At 39.5% G+C, this 23,578-nt stretch overlaps 1 protein-coding gene across 1 annotated transcript in view; it reads left to right on the plus strand.

The window, feature by feature from the left end:
- Window positions 1–23,578, plus strand: part of gpr158a (G protein-coupled receptor 158a) — a 598,627-nt gene that overhangs the window by 249,801 nt on the left and 325,248 nt on the right. The gene's annotated exons all lie outside the window — the stretch shown is intronic.

Below are 23,578 nucleotides of genomic sequence, written 5' to 3' on the forward strand. Positions count from 1 at the left end.
TTCCACAGTCCAAAGATGCACCAGGTAGCTGACTACTCATTTTAAATTGTCCTGTCATTAGGTTAGGATAAAATCATGATTGTGAGGTTGTTGGGGCAGTCTGGCTCAAAGGGCCAGAAGGGCCTACGCCACGCTATATTGCTAAATAAATGTTATTGCTAAGTAAATCATTAAAAGAATGAATGAATGTCTCCTGTAGTGCCCCTACAACTTCTGAACCAGCCTCCCATTAGGTCCAAGGGAACACCTTGTCGGACTTTGGGGACTTATCCACCCTAATCTTCCTCAAGACAGTAAACACCTCCTCCTCTGTAATTTGCAAACGGACCTCACTGCTGCTCTGCCTCATTTCTATAGAGTCTGTGTCCATCTCCTGAGTAAATACAGATGAAAAAAATCCATTTAAGATCTTCACCCATCTCTTTTGTCTCTATGCATAGATGATCACTCTGATCTCCCAGAGGACCAATTTTCCATTAGCTTTTCATATATCTGTCAAAACCATTAGGATCCTACTTCGCCTTGTCTGTTAGAGCAAACTCATGCCTTCATTTTGGCCCTCCTGATTTCCTTCTTAATTGTTCTCTTTTAATTTTTATACTCCTCAAGTACCTCATTTGCTCCTTCCTGCCTACATCTGTTATGCACCTCATTCTTTTTCCTAATGAGGGCCTCAATGTCTCTCAAAAACTAAGGTTCCCTAAACCTTCTATCCTAGCCTTTTATTCTGACAGGAACATACGTACTCTTGTACTCTCAAAATTTCACTTTTGAAGGCCTCTCACTTACCAAGTATATTTTTGCCAGAAAACAACCTCCTCCCAATCCACACTTACAAGATCCTTTCTGGTACCATCAAAATTACTTTTCTCCAATTGAGAATCTCAATCTGAGGAGCAGATCTATTCTTCTTGAAACTAAAGGCTTTATGATCACTAGATGCAAAGTGTTTCAACTGTGCATTTGATATTTCAGTAATATTTGTGTAATTGTGTGTATATATTGGTTGATTAATCATTCTTGTTCATTTAAGTAATTGACTAAGAGTTAAGTGTATCAATACATGAATTGCATATGTCATCATGCTACCACATGATACATATGTGTCTCACTTAAAAGAAAATTCAAAGTTGTTGAACTCCTGTGTCTTCCTTTGAATAAGTTTAATGTTTTGAAGTTACAAAACATAACATTGGCAATGAGGTATTTTTAAAATGAAGCCAAGATAGTTACTGATCTGTTGAAGCACAATGAGGTGTTCGAACTAAAAAAAAGCAGTGAGGAATGGCAAAACAGAGCAGCAGATGTTCTTTGGAAGGGAAGACACAATAGAATTTTTTAAAGAATGGCAGAAAATGGAAAAATTCACAGGTTCATAAAGAGTGAGTAGCAGGTGTTAATGATCATTAAAACGAGCAGAAAAAGCTGGGTATATTGGAAAATTTGATGTATTTGATTACACATAATATAAATGGAATATGTATACAGAGCTAACTCAACAATATTTTTAAGAAAATGAAATAGCCAATGAAAAACAAATATGAATTATTGGGCTTAAAGGCATACAGTTTACTTCAATGTTTAACTTCTCCAATTAGACCAATAGAAATTAGATATGCTGGTATTGTCAAAATAATGCAGGAACATTTAGAACCAAAGCCATTGTTGATTGCACAATGCTTTAAGTTTCATAAGTGCAATCAAAAAGAAGAGGAGCCTATTGCAGAGTATGTGGCTGAATTACAGAAACATAGAAAATAGGTGCAGGAGTAGGCCATTCGGTCCTTCGAGCCTGCACCGCCATTCAGTATGATCATGGCTGGCTGAGTTGGATGATCAGCCATGATCATACTGAATGGCGGTGCAGGCTTGAAGGGCCGAATGGCCTACTCCTGCACCTATTTTCTATGTTTCTATGTTTCTTCAATTCAGCCACATACTCTGCAATAGGCTCCTCTTCTTTTTGATTGCACTTATGAAACTTAAAGAATGATTGTCTGAGCATTGTCAGTCTGGTAATGTGCTTAATAATACACTAAATGATCACTTAGTTTATGAAATCTTTAAAGTAAGTATTGAAAAACTGCTCCTAACTGAAACATAAGTTAAGTTCAAAAGAGCAGTTGAAATTGCTGTTTCAATGGAAGCTGCAGAGAGAGATATAATTGAGTTGCAGTCAGGAATGAAAGTTAGCATGAATAAAATTGAAGTGTCTAAACAGTAACAAGCCTGCTGAAACAAATTGTGCTGCTGTTGTTTCAGGGCTCACTTACACCAAAAAAATGCAGGTTTAAAGGTGAAACTTGCAGAAATGCAACAAAGTCGGACACGTACAAAGAGTACGTTGGGCAGACATAAACAAATGGACTGCACAGGGTAGGGAAAAAAGATAAAAGGTCAAATTGCTGTTTCAGAAAGAGCACTAGCCTGCATGCTGTTGATGAAAAATCAAGATGAGAGCGATCTGGCCGATTAAAGCGCTGAGGGAGACTGAAACATTGAGATGGGTGCAGAGGGCAAGCAAGTGTTCAGTGCTGTCTACAAGACTCTTACTCGCTGCTGATGGAGAAGATGTCTGCATGTGGCGGTCCATCACTTGTTGCGCCTGAGGGATAGTCCTTACGTTAGAGTGATCTCTCTCACCCTCGATGCTGTTGGTAGATGGTGCCATAGCAAGGTTTCATCAATGTGGATTGTAGATTTAGAGTCTCAGGTTTATGATGTGTTCTAGTCCTGGTCACTCTTTTTGTTACTACTTGAATCAAGGTAGCCCCTAGATAATGGACTCTGAGCTGAACTGAAGTGAACTCTACTGAAATATTTATATTCTGTGTCTTCACTGTTTTTTGTTGCCTTTTTGCGTGATTTTTTTTGCATAGAGAAGGGGTTTGATATTAGATGCTTTCCTTTGAGCATGTTGGGTGCATAGTTCTTTGTTTTGTGACTGTCTGGGGAAGACAAATTGCAGGGTTATATATTGCATACATACTTTGATACTAAATGCACTTTGAATTTTGATCTTTTTTATGAAAAAAAATCTACTCCCACTACCAAAATGAGCTGGTTGGTGAAAAAGAAAAGACAAGAAAAAACCTTACCATATAATATTATAATAATGATGGCTCAGAACTTTAATAGCAGTTCAAAGATTATGAAAATAACTCAGAAAGGGTCCCCATAACATTAGAAAATCATGTTTAGAATCAGAAATCGAACAACGAATCTTCTCTAGATCAAGGCACAACATAACTTCAGATAGCCATCGAACATGAGTGGGCAGGGCAGCCTCCTAAAATACAATCATTCTACTTTATTTCATTTCATAATTCAATCTTTTTCTCTACATGATTGACTTGGAATGTGGGATACTGTGATCATATTACTGTGATTTAAATGTAATATAGTTCATATTACTTGTATCCTTGTGAACTTTGTATTTATATCCATGCAATTTATATAATATTAATACAAATATTGAAAGAGAATTTTGATCTTTGAACTGAAAGTGAATTGACAAAGGTACTGGATGATGACACAACTCTTCCCATCCCAAGCATCATGAACCGTTGCCCAACAGGGGACAAACAGGTGTTGGGGCCAACATCTGTGTCTCTGGTTGGAAAACATATTGGATCAAGGAAGGGCTTTGCTGCTCAGTGGAATCATGAACATGACAAAAGGAGTGGTCTGAATGCAACAGTTCTTTTAGACAATATATCTGAGAAAACTCCTGATATGTTAATCAGGCAGTTACTTGCAAAATGTGGCTTGCTTATAAGCTGGAAGAGAGTTCAAGGAGCTTCAGCAAAGTTGCAAGCATTTGGCTTTTGTGAGTATAAAGAACCAGAATCTGCTCTGGTGTATTAAGGTTATTACATGTACTTCAAGTGGAGACAAAATGCTGCCTGTGAAAATAGATGTGAAGACCAAAGCCCAGCTGTATGAATGGAAGGCCATAAAGAAAGGAGTTAATGAAGAGGCAACAGATAGTATAAGTTGAATTAAGCCATTCCATCATGACTGATTTATTATCCCTCTCAACCCCATTCTCCTGCCTTCTCCCTGTAACCTCTGAGCAAGATAGGAAATGACGGAAACCTATGGTAATGACAGAAAATAGATGCGTAGCATTCTATCTTTTATGCAGTGGTGAAGAGCAGTAATTAATTTGTAAGAAAATAAAATGTTAATGGAAATCAGGGACTTGTTAGAAAGACTGTGAAGCACACAATTATTATTGCAAGTCCTCTGTGTTTTAGAACCTTAATTTGTAAAGGATCCCAGAACAGGTTTAGGATTGTCCAATGAAACATCAGGGGAACACTTAATCAAAGGCAGACTTTCACAGTCTCTCTGGAACTTACTTCAACAAGACTCAAGGGGGATCCTTTGGTGTGAGTCACAGACCAGCTCTGGAAACCAGTTGTGGATAGGTATAGGTCCCCAGTGACTAAACATGCACTATTCTTTGGGACCTGCACATCATCACATCTGCACTGTGGCATCCAACCTCTTCAACCCAACAATGTGCTGTCTTATTTGACCTAACATTCTCCGCCCTCCCAACATGTGACCAAATTTTGTTCTCATATTAATAGTTCAAAACTTTGTATTTAGTCAGGGTATAGTGTATGCTCTATTGTACTAGATGTAATGTGACATATTTAGTAGGCAATGCAATGATTTTCCCATGTGGTAAAAAGGTTGCTGTTGATTTGACACATTCTTTTTGAACCTTCCAGACTGAGTGAACTGACTAGTAAGCACTTCATTGCAATAAAAGGCTGTTCATTATCATTATTCCAGTAAAGTGCTATTTATCAGCATTGAGGGCATCTTCAAGTGGCAATGCTCAGAAGGGCAGCATCTATCATCAAGGACTCCCATTACCCAGGACATGCTCTCTTCTCAATGCTACCATCAACAAGAAGGTACAAGAGCCTGAAGAAGACACACACTCAACGTTTCAGGAACAGCTTCGGCTTGTCCATGACTCGGCACAGAGTTGGAAAAGCTGCAGGGGCTGCAAACTCAGCCAGCTCCATCATCTAGCCTCCCCACCACTGAGGGCATCTTCAAGTGGCAGTGCTTCAAAAGGGCAGCATCTGAGTGGATGATGATTTGTTCACTTTTTGCACGATTTATTTAATTTAATTTATGTGCACTTTTATAGTTTTTAATATAATTATGTATTGCAATGTACTGATGCAAAACAACAAACTTCACTACAAATGCCAATGATGTTAAACCTGATTCTGGTTCTGAACTGCCTACATGTAGCACAAGTATTCATCAGCCTGTTGCCCAATTAGAACCAGCTCCCTTTTAACTTGGGTCTAACAGCTTGGTATTTTTGCCCCCACATGCCCCTCACTAGTACTTTTCTTCCTGTCAGCTGCCTGCTTGATGTCATTCTGCACTATGATTCTGTACTGTGCTATCTGTCCACACCTTAGCTTAACTTTCTGGAGACTTGCATGATATAATCATACAGCACAAAAACGGGCCCTGTGGTCCACCTGTCAATGATCAAGAAGCTATGTACATTGAACAAAGAATAGTAAAACACAGGAAGTGATCCTTTGGCCCACAATGTTCTGCAGAGCAATTAAAGTAATAATCAAATGTCCAACTAAACTAATCCCTTCTCCCTACGTAATGTCCACATCTTTCCATTTGTGTGCATTGATGTGCCTGTTGAAGAGCCTCTTGAACTCCTCAATTATATTTGCATCCAATACCACCCCAAGCAGCAAATTCCAGGCACCCACCACTCTGTAAAAAACTTGTTCTGTATCTCTCCTTTGAACTTACACTCTCACATCAACCTGTGTAGCCACTTTCCGGAGGATGTATACTAATCTTATTTGCCAATTTTTGGTCCACAGTCATCTGTGCATTTGCATTCCAAGCACTCGACTAGAATTCAAGTGCATGCCTAGACTTTCTGTGCTCTGATAGATTTCAGATGCATCAATATTGCATTTCATCTGTCAGTTAGGGTAATGCAGTTTGGCATGGACATTTATTTTGGAAGAAAATGAATTAAATGCTGTGACCTTTAAGGTTGCTGGTGATTTTGAGGCCTTCACAGGATTAATTTTTAAGCACACTTAATTTTATTGAATGGAAGATTGTGGGTAATCAACGTGTTTGGCTGTATGATGAAGGTTGAGTATGAAGGACAATGCAGCATCTGTGAGTTGGCTGATTAAGATTGACCTCCAGTTTTGTCTCTCTTTACCTTTAGAACATTTTTGCAGGAAGTGAAGGCATTGTGTTCACCCTCTTATTTGTCATTTATTGGTTTATGGGGAATGGACATCACTGGCAAGTCACCATGAAATGAACAGATTCAGTGAGTCAGAGCAATACAGCATGGGAGCAGGCCTTTCAACCTATCTTGTCCATGCCAACTATGGACCTTACCCATGCTACCCATTTGTCTGTAGTCCTGTAAGTCCCTCCTAACCAAGTAGTTTTCACAATGTCTTTAAGGGTCCACCACATTTCTGTGTTTAGATTCAGACGGAAGTTAAACTGGGTAAGAAAGGCATACTTCCCTCTCAGGTCTACTATAGTGAGCCAGATGGAACTTTACAATAGTTAGGTAGTTTCAAGGTCCCATTATTGGTAGCAACTTCTTTAAGAAGTCTTGAAGAAGGGTCTCGGACTGAAACGTCGACTGTTTGTTCATTTCCATAGATGCTGCCTGATCTGCTGAGTTCTTCCAGCATTTTGTGTGTGTAGCTTCTTTAAATTTTTTTTTGCATTTATTTAATTGCTGCAAATTTATTTTCCCAGCTGCCATAATCGAATTCAAACACATTTTCAGATCAATAGACCAAGTCTTGACTGATTTACCGTCTGAGTTTCAGTGTGTTTCACTGTAGCCACTGGTAGAAACTGACGTTTCCCTCTGCCTACCGTCACATGGATTACTGCTGGCAGACCAGAATGGATTTTTTGGTAAATGAATAAAAAAACAAAATTCCTTATTTTGTGATGATAAATGTTTGCCTGAATTTAAGTGATTCCGGTAATTTAATGTAACAGCTGGCAGAGCAAGCAGCCCTCTTTCTCTTTGGCCTTCCCTACTACAAGCTGAATCCTGTAAGTACTTGCAAACGCCTCACTAGGCAGCACTCCAATGATTCAATGAGGCATGATTTCCCGTGACTGAGTGAGATATTTAATTCTAACTTCCACGTTTGTGCCAGAGATAAGGTAAAATATTGCCATAAGCTAGCTTCTGCTTTCTTGTAACACTGATTTCATGGTGCTTCTGCTATGAACTGAACTCTCTTTCACTCTCCTGCCTGGCATCTGTGGCAGTTGTTAGACACCAGTTTGAATATTAAAATATCATAATCCTGAAAAATGTTCCAAGTGATTAAACACATATTCAATGATTGTGGTGGGGTATATTTTAATGGAACACTGTAGGAGGTACCGTATCTAGACAGTTCAAGAAAGTTGCACATTCATTAAAGGGTAAATTCTGGGGAATAAAAACTTTAAAGATGTCCTAACTGACTGTTGTTGAAGCAAGTTAAACCTATGCAATTGTGACTGGCAATTCCTGTATGTCAGTACTTATTAAACCTTAGAGTAAAATTCAGAATGCTATAACTCTGTGGATAGTCAAAACTACAGGAAATCAGACATCTCTCGCTCTCTCTCTCTCTCTCTCTCTCTCTCTCTCTCTCTCTCTCTCTCTCTCTCTCTCTCTCTCTCTCTCATTTTTTCACTCTCTCTTTCTCTCATTCTCTCTTCTCACTATCTCACTCTCTTCCCTAATCTCACAATGTGCACTGAGATACCAGACTTTTGGGCCATTTCTGGAGCAGTAGTGCACACTCTGTCATGCTGTACAGTTGTTAATACAAATGCATTTTTCTACTCTTCTTGCAGAATTGCTGGAGATCTTGAGGGGCGGTTCCCTCAGTAATTTCCTAAAGCCACAATAGAACAGCTAACTGAATTGAAGTCGCTTCAAATGCAGTCCGAGGCTGCTATGAATACATCATCAATTCAGCCTTTTCCTTTCTCGATTTTATCTACCACATACCTTCCCATCAATTTCAGAGTGCAGAAGCCCTGTTGGTTGAAAGCAAATGTTCTGACAATGAATGTATCTCTGAGTTTATAGTGCATCAGGATGGCTAGAACTCACAGTGTGAAAATGAGAAGAGGTATAGAGTCAGGGGGAAGATGACTATAAAATCAATGGGAATGATTGAACTGTCAGATTATCATGTTAATCAGCACAAGGGACAAAACTACTCTCTGAACTGGGTTTAAATCATAATAAACTATCACTACTATGTGATGTGTTTAGTCTTACCAACCAGGGTTAGATTCTAGGTTGTTAGGTAGTTTCAGTTCTGAAGATTTTGATTTTATGCAATATCTCGCCACATCATTTTCTAAAGAGTAACAATATTTGCATTTAATTATCAAACTTGGATTTTCTGTACTCAGGATTGTGCACCTGTAGAAAATGTTTCAGGCTCTGATACTGCTGAAAGTATCCAGCAGACATGATGGTAGTGAGGACAGAACAAACATGGCACCCAGACTATCCAACACCTGAGGGTTTGTGGCTGTTAACTCTGGCCTGCACTCACAATGTTTGTCAAGATTATAAGGAGCTCCTAAGCATTCGTCACTAATACTTCATGAAGGTCGAGTTGCTGTGCTGTGATCTCGATTAGTGGATGTTAGATTAGTGAGGTTGTCCCAGAGATCTGCATGTACGCCCAGATCCAGTCCTACTGCTGGCTTCTGCTTTTACTTCCTCTCCATGTAATCTCTCAAGTAAAATGAAGTTTTCACTTACTGTTCAGAAAAATAATATTAAACTGAATTTCTGCAGTGCTTTAGAATGGTATGAAGAAGGGAAGGGGTGAAGGGAATGGAGAAAAGAATGAGACAATTCCAATTGCCAGGTTATCTTGATAGACACTCCAAATCATCAGAGATTAAACAGGAGTACTTGACAATTAGCCCATATCACATGGCCAAATCTAAGAGCTCAGATTATGCTGCTGACATAATGCTGATTTCAATGGCAAACGTATTTTGTAAGGTGTAAGTCATTCAGAAGCTCCTGCTGAAGAAGATGAACCTGATGATTTTGCTTGCCCCAGGTTGTTCGATGATTGACCTGACTCTGCCAATAGATTTGAGTTAATACTTGCTCACCCTCAACCTCCACAGGAGCTTAAGATGTTGCCACATTGATACCTTATTAAAGCCATTGCAGAATGTTGGGGCAGGCAACTAATAACACACATACCTTCACACAGAGGAATTTATTACCCCATAATGCCAGGGAACCTGTCCATTTCATGAAAAGAGAGTAACAGTTAGGTCTCATTTCTCCAAGTCATGCTGGTACGGAGGGGCTACTGCACAGGAATAGAAAATGCTGCAGAGAGATACAGACTCAGCCAGCTCCATCAGCTAGCCTCCCCAGTGTTAAAGGCACCTTCAAAAGGCCTCAAAAAAGAGGCATTCATTATTAAAGACTTCCTGTCTTTTTGATACTACCATCTGAGAGGAGGTACAGGAACCTGAAGATACACACTCAACGTCTTAGGAGCAGCTTTTCTCCTCCCACCATTAGATTTCTGAACAATCAACCCATGAACACTATTTTTGTACTACTTATTAATTTAGTATTTTATATATATTTCTTATTGTAATTTCTAGTATTTTTATATATTGCATTGCATTGCTGCTGCAAAACCAACAAATTTCATGACATGTCAGTGATATTTAGCATGATCTTAATTTTAATTTTTATATTGATACATCTTTAAAATTTTCTTCCCTCTCTTAGTCCAATCTTCCTTTCTTTCAGTTTAAAGTATTTTGTTTTTATTGTGTGTTACACTTGTTTTCTATTATTGCTTTGTTTCATTCTCAGTCCTTGCAGTATCACAAGTCAAGGAAATTGATAATAGATCTTTCAAAGTCCTTGCTGTGGTTTTATTGCATTTTCAGTATCTCACAGGACAAAACATTTTTGAGCTGAATGGCGATGGAAATATTTTAATCAACAGAGTGAGGACTCTTGGTCCATTACTCAGGAGTGGATGCACAATGATAAACATGCGATAGAGATACAAAGAACTTTACAGCAAAGAAACAGGCCAATTTGCCCAACCTGGGTCTGTGATACAGTTTATTCACTGCATGGGATTCCTGCCATGTTACACCATCCAATCATCATTATTTACTATTTCATTTGTCCTCATGTAATTTTCCAAATTTCCCTTAAATACATTTGCAATGCTCACATTAAATGTTCCATGTAGTGCGGCATTCCTTTATCTAAAATCTTTCTACATAACCTGAGTTTCTCTTGAATTTTTTATGGGAATTTTTGATAACATTTTGAGGTAATCTGAATTTCTTGTGTTGCTAGTAGAGCTCATAACTAGCAGTGTTAACTGAGTTTATGCAAAATAATCAGAATATTTTAGATACAAATAAGTTATATCCCAAAATAACAGTTTTTCATGCATTTTTGGATTTAGGATTTTATACTGCTTTAGGAATTTATACCTCTTCAGGATAGGTGACTGGGTCCAATGACACCTATTAACTTAGACCTGCTACTCTCTCATTCTCAGATATGGCCTTCTATCTCAAATCCATACTTGTTCAAATTGGGTTCACTTTATTTGATCCAAAGGCATCAGTGAACATATTCTGTGATGGCCTGCATACCAAATATTCAGATTTTGTTTGAAAGACTAGTTGCCATTTTTGCTGTAAACCCCTTTTTCAGGTGTATTCATAACTCTACATCAAGTTGCCAAACTTAAATCTAACAAGATACATTCCCTGATGTTATGGAAAAAGTCGATTTTTTTTTCCTTTATGCTGTCCGATTGCTCTGATTCATGGTAGCTTAGTTAATTGGTTAATTGTTGTCATGTGTAGACAATAATTGTCTACAAATAAGAATGAAAACATAGTTTTGCAAGCCAGCCATACAGATCATTTCATTACAATAACGTATTGCAGAAGGACAAGGAGAAAAACAATAATCAAATGCAGACTAAATGCTACAGATACAGGGCAAGTGCAGTGCAGTCAGACAATAAGGTACAAAACTGCGAAGTCAAGAGCCCATCTTACCATACTAGGTGCTGTTCAATTGTCTAATTATACTAAGGGCCATTTAATAGTCTTATAACAATGGAATAGAAGCTGTCCTTGAGACTGGTGGTGATCTCCTGTTCAAAGAGAGGAAGAGGAGAATGTCCATGCTGGGTGGGAATTTAATGAGCATAAAGATGTAGTAATGGATGGCAAAGAAATGCCAGATGAGCTTAAAATGTACTTTGGGTCAATCTTCCCTGTGGGAGACACTGGCAGTATGCCAGCTGTTCAAGAGTGTCAGTGGGCAGAAGTGAACGTAGTTGCTATTACTTAGAGGAAGGTGTTTGGAAGCTGAAAGGTCTGATGTCCATTAGTCAACTGGACTACACCCCAGGGTTCTGAAAGAGGTGGCTGAAGAGATTGTGGAGGCACTTTTAATGATCTTTCAAGGATCACAAGATTCTGCAATGGTCCAGAAGACCGGAGAATTGTGAATGTCACTCTACTCTTTAAAAGGGAGGGAGTCAGAAGAAAGGAAATTATAGGCCAGTTAGCATGGCTTCAGTGGTTGTGAAAAGTCCATTATTAAGGATCAGTTTATGGGGCACTTGGAGGCACGTGATAAAATTGACCAGATTCAGCATTATTTCTTTAAGGGGAAATCCTACCTGACAAATCTGTTGGAATTCTTTAAATAACAGGCAGGATTGACAAAGAAGAGTCAGTGGATATTATTTGCTTGGATTTTCAGAAGGCCTTTGACAATGTGTCCCTCATGAGGCTGCTTGACAAAATCAGAGCCCATGGTATTACAGGGAAGATGCCAGCATGGATAAAAGATTGGCTGACTGGCAGGAGACAAAGAATGGAAATAAAGGAGGCCATTTTTGGTGATTAGTGGTGTCCTGCGGTGATCAGTGTTAGGATCGCTTCTTTTTGTGTTCTTTTACGTCAATGATTTAGATGAAAAATTGATGGCTTTGTGGCCAAGTTTGTGGATGAAATGAAAATAGGAGGAGGGGCAGATAGTGTTGAGGAAGCAAAGAGTCTGCAGGTCTATTTAGACAGATTAGGAAAATGGGCAAAGTGACAGGTGGAATATAATACAGGGAACTATATGCACTTTGACAGAAGGAATAAAGGCACAGACTATTTTCTAAACAGGCAGAAAATTCAAAACTCAGAGGTTTAAAGCAAGTGTGCAGGATTCACTAAAGGTTCCCTGTCAATGATAAGAAAGGCAAATGCAATGTTAGCATTCATTTTGAGAGAACTAGAATATAAAAGCAAGGATGTAATGCTGAGGCTTTATAAGGCATTGGCCGACCAGACTTGGGGGATTGTGAATAGTTTTGGGCTCCTTATCTTAAAAAAAGAGGTGCTGACTTTGGAGAGGGTACAGCGGAGGTGCATTAGAATGATTTAGGGAATGAGAGCATTATTGTATGAGGAGCATTTGATGGCTTTAGGCCAGTACTTGCTGGAGTTTAGAAGAATGAGGCAGGATCCCATTGAAACCTATCAAATATTGAAAGGCTGAGATTGATCGGATGTGGAGAAATGTTTCTTACAGTGGGGAAGGGCACAGCTTCAAAATAAAAGGACGTGCATTTAGAACAGAAATGAGGTATAATTTCTGTAGCCAGATAATGGAAAATTTGTGGAATTCATTGCTACAGTTGGGTATTTTGGCCATGTCATTGGGTAGAGGGAGTGTTGTGTTTACTTGGCTGTGGTATATACATGGTTGGGCAGGACAACCTGCTGGTGATGTTCACTCCTAGGAATATGCTTGTGCTCAGCATCACTGATACGAGCAGGAGTGTTCACTCTGTCCCCCTTCCTGAACTCAATGAGCAGATCTTTGTTTTGCTGACATGGAGGTGACCACTTCTGTTGTTTTACTTATTTGCATTTGTAATTATTTAATCTAGAATATAGAACCGTACAGCACAGAGGGACATAGACAAGGTGGATGGCCACTGTCTTTTTCCCAGGATGGAGGAGTCCAAAACATGAAGACATAGGTTAAAGGTGAAAAGGAAAAGATTGAAAGTGGATCTGCAGTGCAAGCTTTTCACACGGGGGTGGTGGGTAATTGGAACAAAACTTAAAAGAAGAGGCAGGTGCATTACAACGCTTAGAAGACATGAGAGCAGATCCATGGTTGGAATGGTTTAGAGCGATATTGGCCAAATGCAGGAAAATGGTGGTAGGCATCTCGGTCAGCACGGATGATTTTGGCCAAAGGACCTTTCTCCATACGGTATAACTCAATGCATCTCTGAATATATGATCTATATTCTGTTGTACACTTTGACAGCCATCTTCACTATCCACATTTTGCCAATTTTGTGTCATCTGTAAGCTTACAAATCAGTCCACATACATGTACTTTACAGTGATTGTGGCACTGATCCCTATGGACCACCACTGGTCATAGAATAGCATCCTTTCATCAATACCCTTTGTCTCGTATTGTCAAGCCAAATTTGTTTGCAACCCACCAAGTCTCATGTATTTTTATTGAAAATTAACTTCAGTTGTAATCTAACCAACAGAATATTGATTGCCTTTTGGGTAAAGTGTCTCAACCACACCAAAACACAGAACCATTAGCCCAATTATGTAATGATGAGGATTTATAAAGCTTTGCTGAGTTCTCATTTGGAATATTGTGAGCAGTTTTGGACCCCTTATTTAAGAAATTATTTGCTGACAATGGAGAGGGTTCAGAAGAGGTTCGCAAGAATAATTCTAGAAGTGAAAAGCTTATTGTATGAGGAGTGATTGATGGCTCTGGGCCTTTACTCAATAGAACTTAGAAGAATGAGGGGAGATTTCATTGAAACCTATTGAATGTTTAAGAGTCTAGATAAAGTGGATGTGGAGAGAATATTTCCTATGGTGGTGGAGACTAGGACCAGAGGGTGCAGCCTCAAAATAGAGGGATGTTCATTTAAAAGAGAGATGAAGAGGAATTTCTTTAGCCAGGGGGTGGTGAATCTGTGAAATTCATTGCCATAGGTGGCAATGGAGGCCAAGTCTTTGGGTGTATTTAAGATGGAGGTTGACAGGTTCTTGATTAGTCAAGGTGTGAAAGGTTACACGAAGAAGGCAGGAGAATGAGTTTTAGAAGGAAATAGATCAGCCATGATGAAATAGTAGAGCAGACTCGATGGGCTGAATGGCCTAATTCTGTTCCTATGGCTTATGGTCTTAATGGCACAGATCTTGATTTTTTTTTACCAGCTTCTTTACATCTGCCTAGTCATTTTCAAGACTATTATTAAGTCACCACCTACTCTCTCAAATATACATTCAAAAATTCCTGCCTGCATGTTGATTGGATGGCAGTGTAAGGATCCATCATTTAATGACAATGAACTTCAAAGCCCTTTGGAACACTCTTTCTCTTTGCTTCCCTGATGTAGTACACCTAGCTATATATTGACATAGCCAGGAATGTGTGAGTTCTTTATGGGTCCTCCAGTTTCCTTCCACAATCCAAAGATGTACCAAATAGGTTAACTGGTCATTGCAAATTGTCCTGTGATTTGTTAGGGTTAAATTGGGGTTGCTGGGTGGTGCAGCTTGAAGTGCTACACTATAGCTCTAAATAAATAATTCACAACACACAGTAAATACCTCCTGGTTTTAACCTTTCTCCTGATAGCACTCCCCTAGTTTTCTCTGAAGTCCTGCCTTGAAGTTTTTTACACTAATCTTAAAGAGGCAAGACTACCATTAATGCGGCTAAGTCTAACAGTGAGGCACAATGATGCAGATAGTAAATCTGCTGCCCCTCATCTCCAGTGACCTGGGTTCACTCTGACCTCCAGTGCTGTCTGAGTGGAATTGTCACATTCTCCCTGTGACTGCATGGTTTCCCACTGGGTGCTCCATTTTACCCCCACATCCCGAAGATGTGCAGATTAGTAGGTCAACTGGCCACTCTAAATTGGCCCCAGTATGTAGGTGAGTGGTAGAATCTGGGGGAGCTGATAAACATGTGAGCTGGATGAATGTGGAAAAACAATGTAGGATTAGTGATAATCAGTGCATGACGGTTGGTGCAGTCTCGGTAGACCCAATGATCTTGCTGTGCTGTACGGTTCTGAGACTAAGGGAAAAATACAAGCTGAATTACAACTGCAAAATTAAATTATTTATTATTTGCACTAATTACTTTCAAAATACTTAGTAAGGAATAATTACAGTAATTTACACCAGAATTATATTGTGCTGGGACCACTAAGATGGACTGAGCCATGACCTTCAAACCATTGACCCAGATATTACACACTACTGGAGTGTGGCATCCAGTGGTGTCAAGTGTTAGTTGAACTTATGCTTTTAATTATCAGTGCTACCTTTCTCCAACCAATTTTAATTTTCACTTTCATTCAATTTCCTGAAGCCCACAGGGACGTTGATGAGGAACCACTCTTGCAAAGCTCATTCTGGAGCTGCACAAATAATCCAGCAATTTGTAACTAAGAGGCTGTAGCTTCCTCACCGTGAATTTACAGATAATATCATGCAGGCATTAAACATACTGTTACCTTCCCGGCAAACTGAAGGCCATCGAAATCGGTGTATCATTGCTGCAAGTCTCTGGAGTTTGCTCCATTTCAACCACTGACCTTTCCAAATTAATAGAATAATTGACCTCCAGTCAACATGTAGGAAGGAAATGTTTAAAAAGGTATAATTAGTCTGCTGATTTTATAATGTATTGCCTGATAGAACTGTCCACTGCTGGGAAAATTGCAATTTATGACCATCATTTGGAGGTTAAGCATAATTGGAGTTAAATATCAGTCTGTGATCGGAAAAAATTAAAACGCTTAAAAAAAACAAGCACTTCAACTCAGTGATATCACCAGCGTGTATTTTGCAGCAAATGGTTTTAAGATTGTTTTGTCCATCTGGTAGTGAGACTTTTTGCATAACTTATAAAGCATTACCATTTCATTTAGTTATGAAATGAATTTGTAAGTGATTTTCTCGTGTTTGTGATTTATTCTGATATTATATATATATATGATATGTTTTTCGATGCATAAGGACAGTTAAAACATTCTGTGCACCATACCTCACCAGGAAACACTTGGAGTGTGCATAATCAGGCACTTGGCAAGGTCCAATAAAAAGAAGTTAGGTTTAAGCAGAGCAGTAATTATGGGAATGGTCACTGTGTGGGTGCACCAGTGTTAGAGTGCGGAATTTAGGCTTCATTATTGCACAGTTGGAGTAGTGGGGATGTCAGGAAGGATGGTGGAATGCTTCCCTTGTGGGATGTGAGAAGGTGTGGACCTCAGTGTCTCTGATGACCACATATGCAACAAGTGCATCCAGCTGCAGTTTCTTACAAACTGGTTTAAGGAATTGGAACTAGAGCTGGATGAGCTCCAGATCATTCAGGAGGCTCAGGAGTTGATTGACAGGACATCCAAAGAGGTAGTAACACGCAAGGTACAGGTCACAGGTAACTGAGTGACAATCAGGAGCTATAAATGGGGTAGGGTGTCAGTGCAGACCCCCCTGTGGCCATTTCCCTCAACAACTTTGGATATTATTGTTGGAGGTGGGATGACCTAGCAGAGGAAAGACACAGCAGTCAGGTCTCTGCCTCTGAGTCTAGCTCATAAGGGAATGGTGGAGAAGTGGCAAGTTGTAATGACAGATTCATTAGGGCTTAGAGCATGAACTAGCATGTGGAATTATGAACATTGTAATCATTAGTGAGACTTGGTTGCAAGAAAGACAGGATTGGCAGTTCCATGTTCCGGGGTTCTGTTGATTTGGATGTGACAGAGTGGGAGGGATTAAAGGGGGAGCAGTGGCATTACTAGACAGGGAAAATGTCACAAGCAGTGCTCAGACAGGACAGTTTTAGGCCTTTTATTTGGATGCTGTTAGGCACGGTAGATGGCATGAAATCATCACCTCTATAAAGACTGACTCATGACCTTGAGAACAGTTATAACAACAAATCAGCACAGAATGCCAGAAGAATAATGTGTGAAGAACAAATGCTAAATATCAAATGCCACGTCCTTTTGGAGATTTTGGAAGGAGACCTAAATGCATCAATTAAGACCAATAAGCAAAATTACTTTTGACATGGTAAATATTGTTCCTCTGCTTGCTGTACAGCTACACCATTAGTACTGTGATTTCACTTTTAGATCACTTACTTCAAAGTATTCAAATTACATTTATTATCAAAGAATGTATATACAACCTTGAGATTTGTTTGCTTACAGGCGGTGGCAAAGCAAGGAACCGAAAAGAACTCAGTGAGAAAGATAGGCCATATTTAGTTCACAGTTAGGGAGTTAGATCTGCCTGCCAGAATGTGGCAGCCAATTTTTCATAGTGAGCTCTTACAAGCAATGGTATAACACCGGACTGGTCATTCGACTGAGTGATACTGACTGGGCCAAAATATTGGGCAGAGCCCAGGTATTTTCATGATTGCTTTTCAAAATAGTGTCTGGGATCTTTTACATTTACACAAAACATCTTGTGTTCTTTTACACAGTGTCTCAGCTGAAAGATGACATCTCTGGCAGTGCAACACTGCTTCAGAGACACACTGGGTATTAGCCTGGATTTCTGTTTCTCACATCTCGGCAGTAGGAATTCAGGACACAGTGTTCTGACTTTGTTTCCAATTGCTCCCAAGTTATCAGGCTGACAGAGTTTCAGTAGGCACCACGGCCACAAAAAGTTAATTTACTTTACCACCGAAAACCCCCCCACAAAATCAGTCAAAATAAACCACTTGAGAGAAAACAAAATGAACCTCTCTTGAGCTTGATATTAGCTGGGACCAAAATGACACATGCATTTGAACTTGGGTTAATCAATAAGCAGTTTGCAATATTTACTTGTGACAGAGTAGGAGGTAATTTTGCCCCAATGAGTCTGAGATTCTCTCATTAACTCTCCCATGATTCTACCATTCACTGACCTGCAGAAAATTTTCAGAATTTTCCATTTTTTTTGAAAATGATATTCTTAAGTACAAATAGTAGTAACATAACAGATTGCTTTATCATGAAATTGAATGGGTAGTTAAATTCTTCTTATAACTTAATTGCCTTCCATAATTGATCAAACTCTGAATACCTCTGGTTGAAAGACTGGCATGACTGGCAACTCAATATCCTGGGATATAATATTTACAGGTGAGGCAGAGGAGGGTGCAAGGGAGAAGGTGGCATTGTACAGTTAGTCAAATGGCAGAGCCTATATCTAGGAGACATTGGAGTGTGCATAGCAAGAGATACATTTCAAAAGAGGTAAGCAGGGTCAGTTTGAGACATTCTGTGCACCATACCTCACCAGGAAACACTTTGGAGTGTGCATAATTAGGCACTTGGTAAGGTCCAATAAAAAGAAATTAGGCTTAAGCAGAGCAGTAATTATGGGAATGGTCACTGTGTGGGTGCACCAGTGTTAGAGTGGGGAATTTAGGCTTCGTTATTGCACAGTTGGAGCAGTGGGGATGTCAGGAAGGATGGTGGAATGCTTCCCTTGTGGGATGTGAGAAGGTGTGGACCTCAGTGTCTCTGATGACCACATATGCAACAAGTGCATCCAGCTGCAGTTTCTTACAAACTGGTTTAAGGAATTGGAACTGGAGCTGGATGAGCTCCAGATCATTCAGGAGGCTCAGGAGTTGATTGACAGGACATCCAAAGAGGTAGTAACATGCAAGGTACAGGTCACAGGTAACTGAGTGACAATCAGGAGCTATAAATGGGGTAGGGTGTCAGTGCAGACCCCCCTGTGGCCATTTCTCTCAACAACGTTGGATATTGTTGTTGGAGGTGGGATGACCTAGCAGAGGAAAGACACAGCAGTCAGGTCTCTGCCTCTGAGTCTAGCTCATAAGGGAATGGTGGAGAAGTGGCAAGTTGTAATGACAGAAGATTCATTGGGATTTTGGGCATGAACTAGCATGTGGAATTAAGACATTGTAATGATTAGTGAGACTTGGATGCAAGAGAGGCAGGATTGGCAGTTCCATGTTCTGGGGTTCTGTTGTTTTAGATGTGACAAAGTGGGAGGGATTAAAGGGGGAGCAGTGGCATTACTAGACGGGAAAATGTCACAAGCAGTGCTCAGACAGGACAGACAGGAGAGCTCATCTACTCAGGCTATAGGGGTAGCACTGCGGAATAAGAAATCTATGACCACGTTAATGGGATTATTTTATAGACCACCCAATAGTCAGCAGCATTTAGAGGAGCAAATTTGTAGTGAGATCACAGACTGTTGCAAGAAGCATAAGGTTGTGATAGTAGGTGATTCTAACTTTCCACATATTGACTGGAACTCCCATACTGTAAAAGGGCTGGATGGGAAAGAGTTTGTTAAATGTGTTCTGGAAAGTTTCCTTAATCAGTACAAAGAAGTCCCAACTAGAGAGAGTGTGATACTTGATATCCTATTAGGGAATGAGACAGGACAGTGACAGAAGTTTGTGCAGGGGATCAATTTGAATCTAGTGGTCGTAATGCCATTATTTTCAATATGATTATAGAGAAGGATATGTCTGGTCCTCGGGTTGAGATTGTAAATTCGAGAAAGGCCAATTTTGATGGCATCAGAAAGGATCTGGCAAATGTGGATTGGAACAGTTTTCTTCAGGCAAAGGTGTGTTTGGTAAGTGGGAAGCCTTCAAAAGTGAGAAGAGGACATGGAGTCTATAGCAGTGAGGTTATGGGCCATAAACACATTCCAGAGAAGGATGTGTTTACTGTCATAAGGCAAATTACAGTGAATAAATCATCAAGGCCTGACAAGGTGTTCCTATGGACCTTGTGGGAGTTACTTCAGAAATAGGAGGGGCCCTAGCAGAGATATTTAGATCTTTCTTAGCAACTAGAGAGATGTCAGAGGATTGGAGCATAGATAATGGTATGTAATTTGAGAAAGGATCTAGGAATAAGCCAGGATATTATCTGGCGATGAACCTGACATCAGTTATGGGTAAGTCATTGGAAGGTATTCTAAAGAACTGGATGTGTAAGTATTTGGATAGACAGAAACATTAGGAATAGTCAACATGGCTTTTTGCATGGTAGGCCATATATAATTAATTTTATATTTGAGGAAGTTACCAAGAAAAGTGATTAAGGCAGGGAAATAAATGTTGTTTACATGGACTTTAGCAAGGCCTTTGACAAGGACCTGCATGGGAGGTTGGTCTAGAAAGTTCAGTTATTTGGCTTTCAGAATGAGGATTAGATATTGCCTTTGTGGGGTGAAGCCAGAGAATTGTAGACATGGTGTTCCGCAGGATTCAGTGCTGGGTCCACTGTTACTTGTCATCTATATCAATGATGTGGATGATAATGTAATAAACCTGATCGACAAATTTGCGGATGACAACAACAAGTATTGCAATGTAGTGGACAGTGAGGAAGGTGATTTGAGCTTGCAATGACATCTGAACCAGCTGGAAAAATGAGCTGAAAAATGGCTGATGGATTTTAGTATAGAGAAGTGTGAGCTGTGAGGTGTTACTCTTTGGAGAGCAAATCACAGTAGGACTAACACAGTTAGTGTAGGGCACTGAGGTGTGTGGTAGAACAGAGGGAATACAGATTTGTACTTCCTAGAAATTGTAGAGATCTTTTGACACAGTGACCTTCATAAATCAAAGTATTGGGTACAGGCATTGGGATGTTATGCTGTTCCACCAGCATTTTGTGTGTGTTGCTTGAATTTCCAGCATCTGCAGATTTCCTCATGTTTGCGTTCTTTCTAATAATCTTCAGTTTGAACCTACTTCAATGCATGTTCCTGAACATTTCTTAGAAGTCTGTGTAGCCCAGGTCAATTGAGCCCAAAGATGTAATGTTAGAAGACTCCACCTATGAAGGGATGAAAATGAAGTTTACTGAATGTTTTTTTAAAAAAGAGAACCTGGGAAAAAAGGCTATATGAGAATGAGGCATGGCTGACACTGGTGTGGACAAGCAACAGAGAACACAGTAAACTATTAGAAACTAAAGATATACTGTTTAAAGTGGAATTAGTAGTGAGAATATCTACTCTACTTACTTAAAAACCTCAGGGTGAAACCCCTGGAGGAGTGACAATAGTGATAAAAGATTTATTGAAGCTAGTTATAACAAGCAGCAGCTGTACTGAGACAATATCGACAGAGACGATTGTCCAAGATCTCTACTGTGTAACTGGGTTCTGTTAAATCATACCAAGGGAGTTGGTCAGGGTTTTTTTTGTATAAGTTTTATGAATCAACTTTCTGTGGATGACCCACTATTTCATCCAACAAACCAAGAAACAAGATGGGAAGCCACCCAAGATTGAAGAACTAGAACAGGAATGAAATGTTTCATGGCATAGAAAATTTAATAAGATTGGATGTATATGTTTATTCTTCATTCGAAGGATCTCAATTTGCTTTTCTGGAAGAAATTGTTATTTTGCCAGGAATTTGATAAATTACTAAATGAGATTTACTTTGGTTAAAAGTTATGATGTTGGGAATTTTTAGATGAGCTAACCTGAACTGAAACTAAAGTTAACCATAGTACTTAAGAATAAAAATTAAGTCAGTTTCTTAACTAACTAGGGATAAATCAAAGGGCAAATGTTAGCCTGTAAACCTCTAAATAGGGAATAAGACTAGAACTAGTTAGTTAGAGAAATTGGAGTAATAAAGGTTATTCTAATGAATCTCACTGATTTTAACTAAAAAGCAATTTGGTTTTCATTTGAGATCTGAGAATTGAAACCTAAGACAGAATGTTAGAATTTTGTTTTAAATGAACAAACTTACCTCTAGAAATGTGTATTATCTATTCACAGCCTCCTTCCTGATGGCCTGCTAGCTCCTAGTGTAGTACTCTGTAATCTGATTTTCTCATAAAGAGTGTGGCGAATAAGACAAGCACTACACAGGTGTTACACTTGCATAGATCAGCATGTCACCAAGGACCTTGCCAGATTTCTATAGATGCACAGTGGAGAGTATCCTAACTGGTTACATCACTGCCCAGTATGGAAACACCAATGCCCAGTAACGGAAAATGCTACAGAAAGTGGTGGATACAGTCCAGTCCATCACAGGCAAAGTCCTTCCCACCATTGAGTACATTTACTTGGACTGCTGACACAGAAAGAAAGCAACATCCTTCATCAGGGACTCCACCATTCATCCCATGAGCTCTTCTCATTTTTACAACTGGGGAGGAGGTACAGGAGCCTTAGAATCCACACCACCTGTCTCAGCAACAGTTATTATCTGAAATCACCAGGCTCCTGAACTGGCTTGGATAACCTCAATCACCATTGCTCTGGAACCTGCAGACTCACTTTCAAGGGTACTTTACAACTCATGTTCTCATTCCTATTTATATTTGCACAGTTTGTCGTGTTTTGCACGAAAAAAATTCTATCGTATTTTGTTTTTCCTGTAAATGCCTGCCAGAATATGAGTCTCAAGGTAGTATATGTTCTCTCTCTCTCTCACACACACACACACACACACACACACACACACACACACACACACACACACACACACACACACACACACACACTAGATAGAGTGGATGTTTCAAATAGTGGGATAGTCTAGAATCAGAAGGCACAGTCTCAGAAATCAACAATGTCACTTTAGAACAGAGATGAGGTGGAACTTCTTTAGCCAGATGGTGGTGAATCTGTGGACTTCATTGGCACAGATAGCTGTGGAGGCTAAGTCACTGGGTATATTTAAAGCAAAGGGTGAAGGCAGGAGATTGGGGTTGGGAAGGAAAATAAATCAGCCATGATCAAATAGCGGAGCAGACTTGTTGGGCTAAATGACCTAATTCTGGTCCTATATCTTATGTTCTTAGGCACTTTTGGACTTCTCAGTTTCTCTTTGATAATCCCAGCAGAAATAAAACCACTCACCTCTGTTCTCTTAACTGATTTAAGGTTCTTACTCTGACATGTCTTTGACCTCATAAACTTGTTTTCTAAGCTCTCATACTCAGGTGAAGGGGCTCATCTACGTAAGAAACGTGTGTTTTTTCATACAGACCCTGCATTTTCCTAGCTTATTTGCACCAGGTGAAGATCATGGAACAGAGGGCTAATTATTGACCTGGAAAACTGCCGAGCAACAGGAGACAAAGAGTCAGGATAACAGACAGTTATTCTAATTTGTAGAATGCGATTAATGGTGTTCCACAGAGACCTGTATTGGGAACTTAATTATTTATTGCATTTATTGATGACTTGGTTGAGGTAATGGAGAGAAACATTCCAGTTTGCAATGCTGCAAAGGCAGGTGGCATTTTAAGTCATGCAGACAGAAGCAGAAAATAAGTTTTTAATGGATCCGAAGAGCTCATAAAAATGTAACAAATGGATTTCTTTACGAGAATATGTGAGATCATCCACTTCATATCTTCAGTGAATA

This window comes from Hemitrygon akajei, chromosome 8 (genome assembly GCF_048418815.1).
Source record: "Hemitrygon akajei chromosome 8, sHemAka1.3, whole genome shotgun sequence".
Classification (NCBI taxonomy): Eukaryota; Metazoa; Chordata; class Chondrichthyes; order Myliobatiformes; family Dasyatidae; genus Hemitrygon; species Hemitrygon akajei.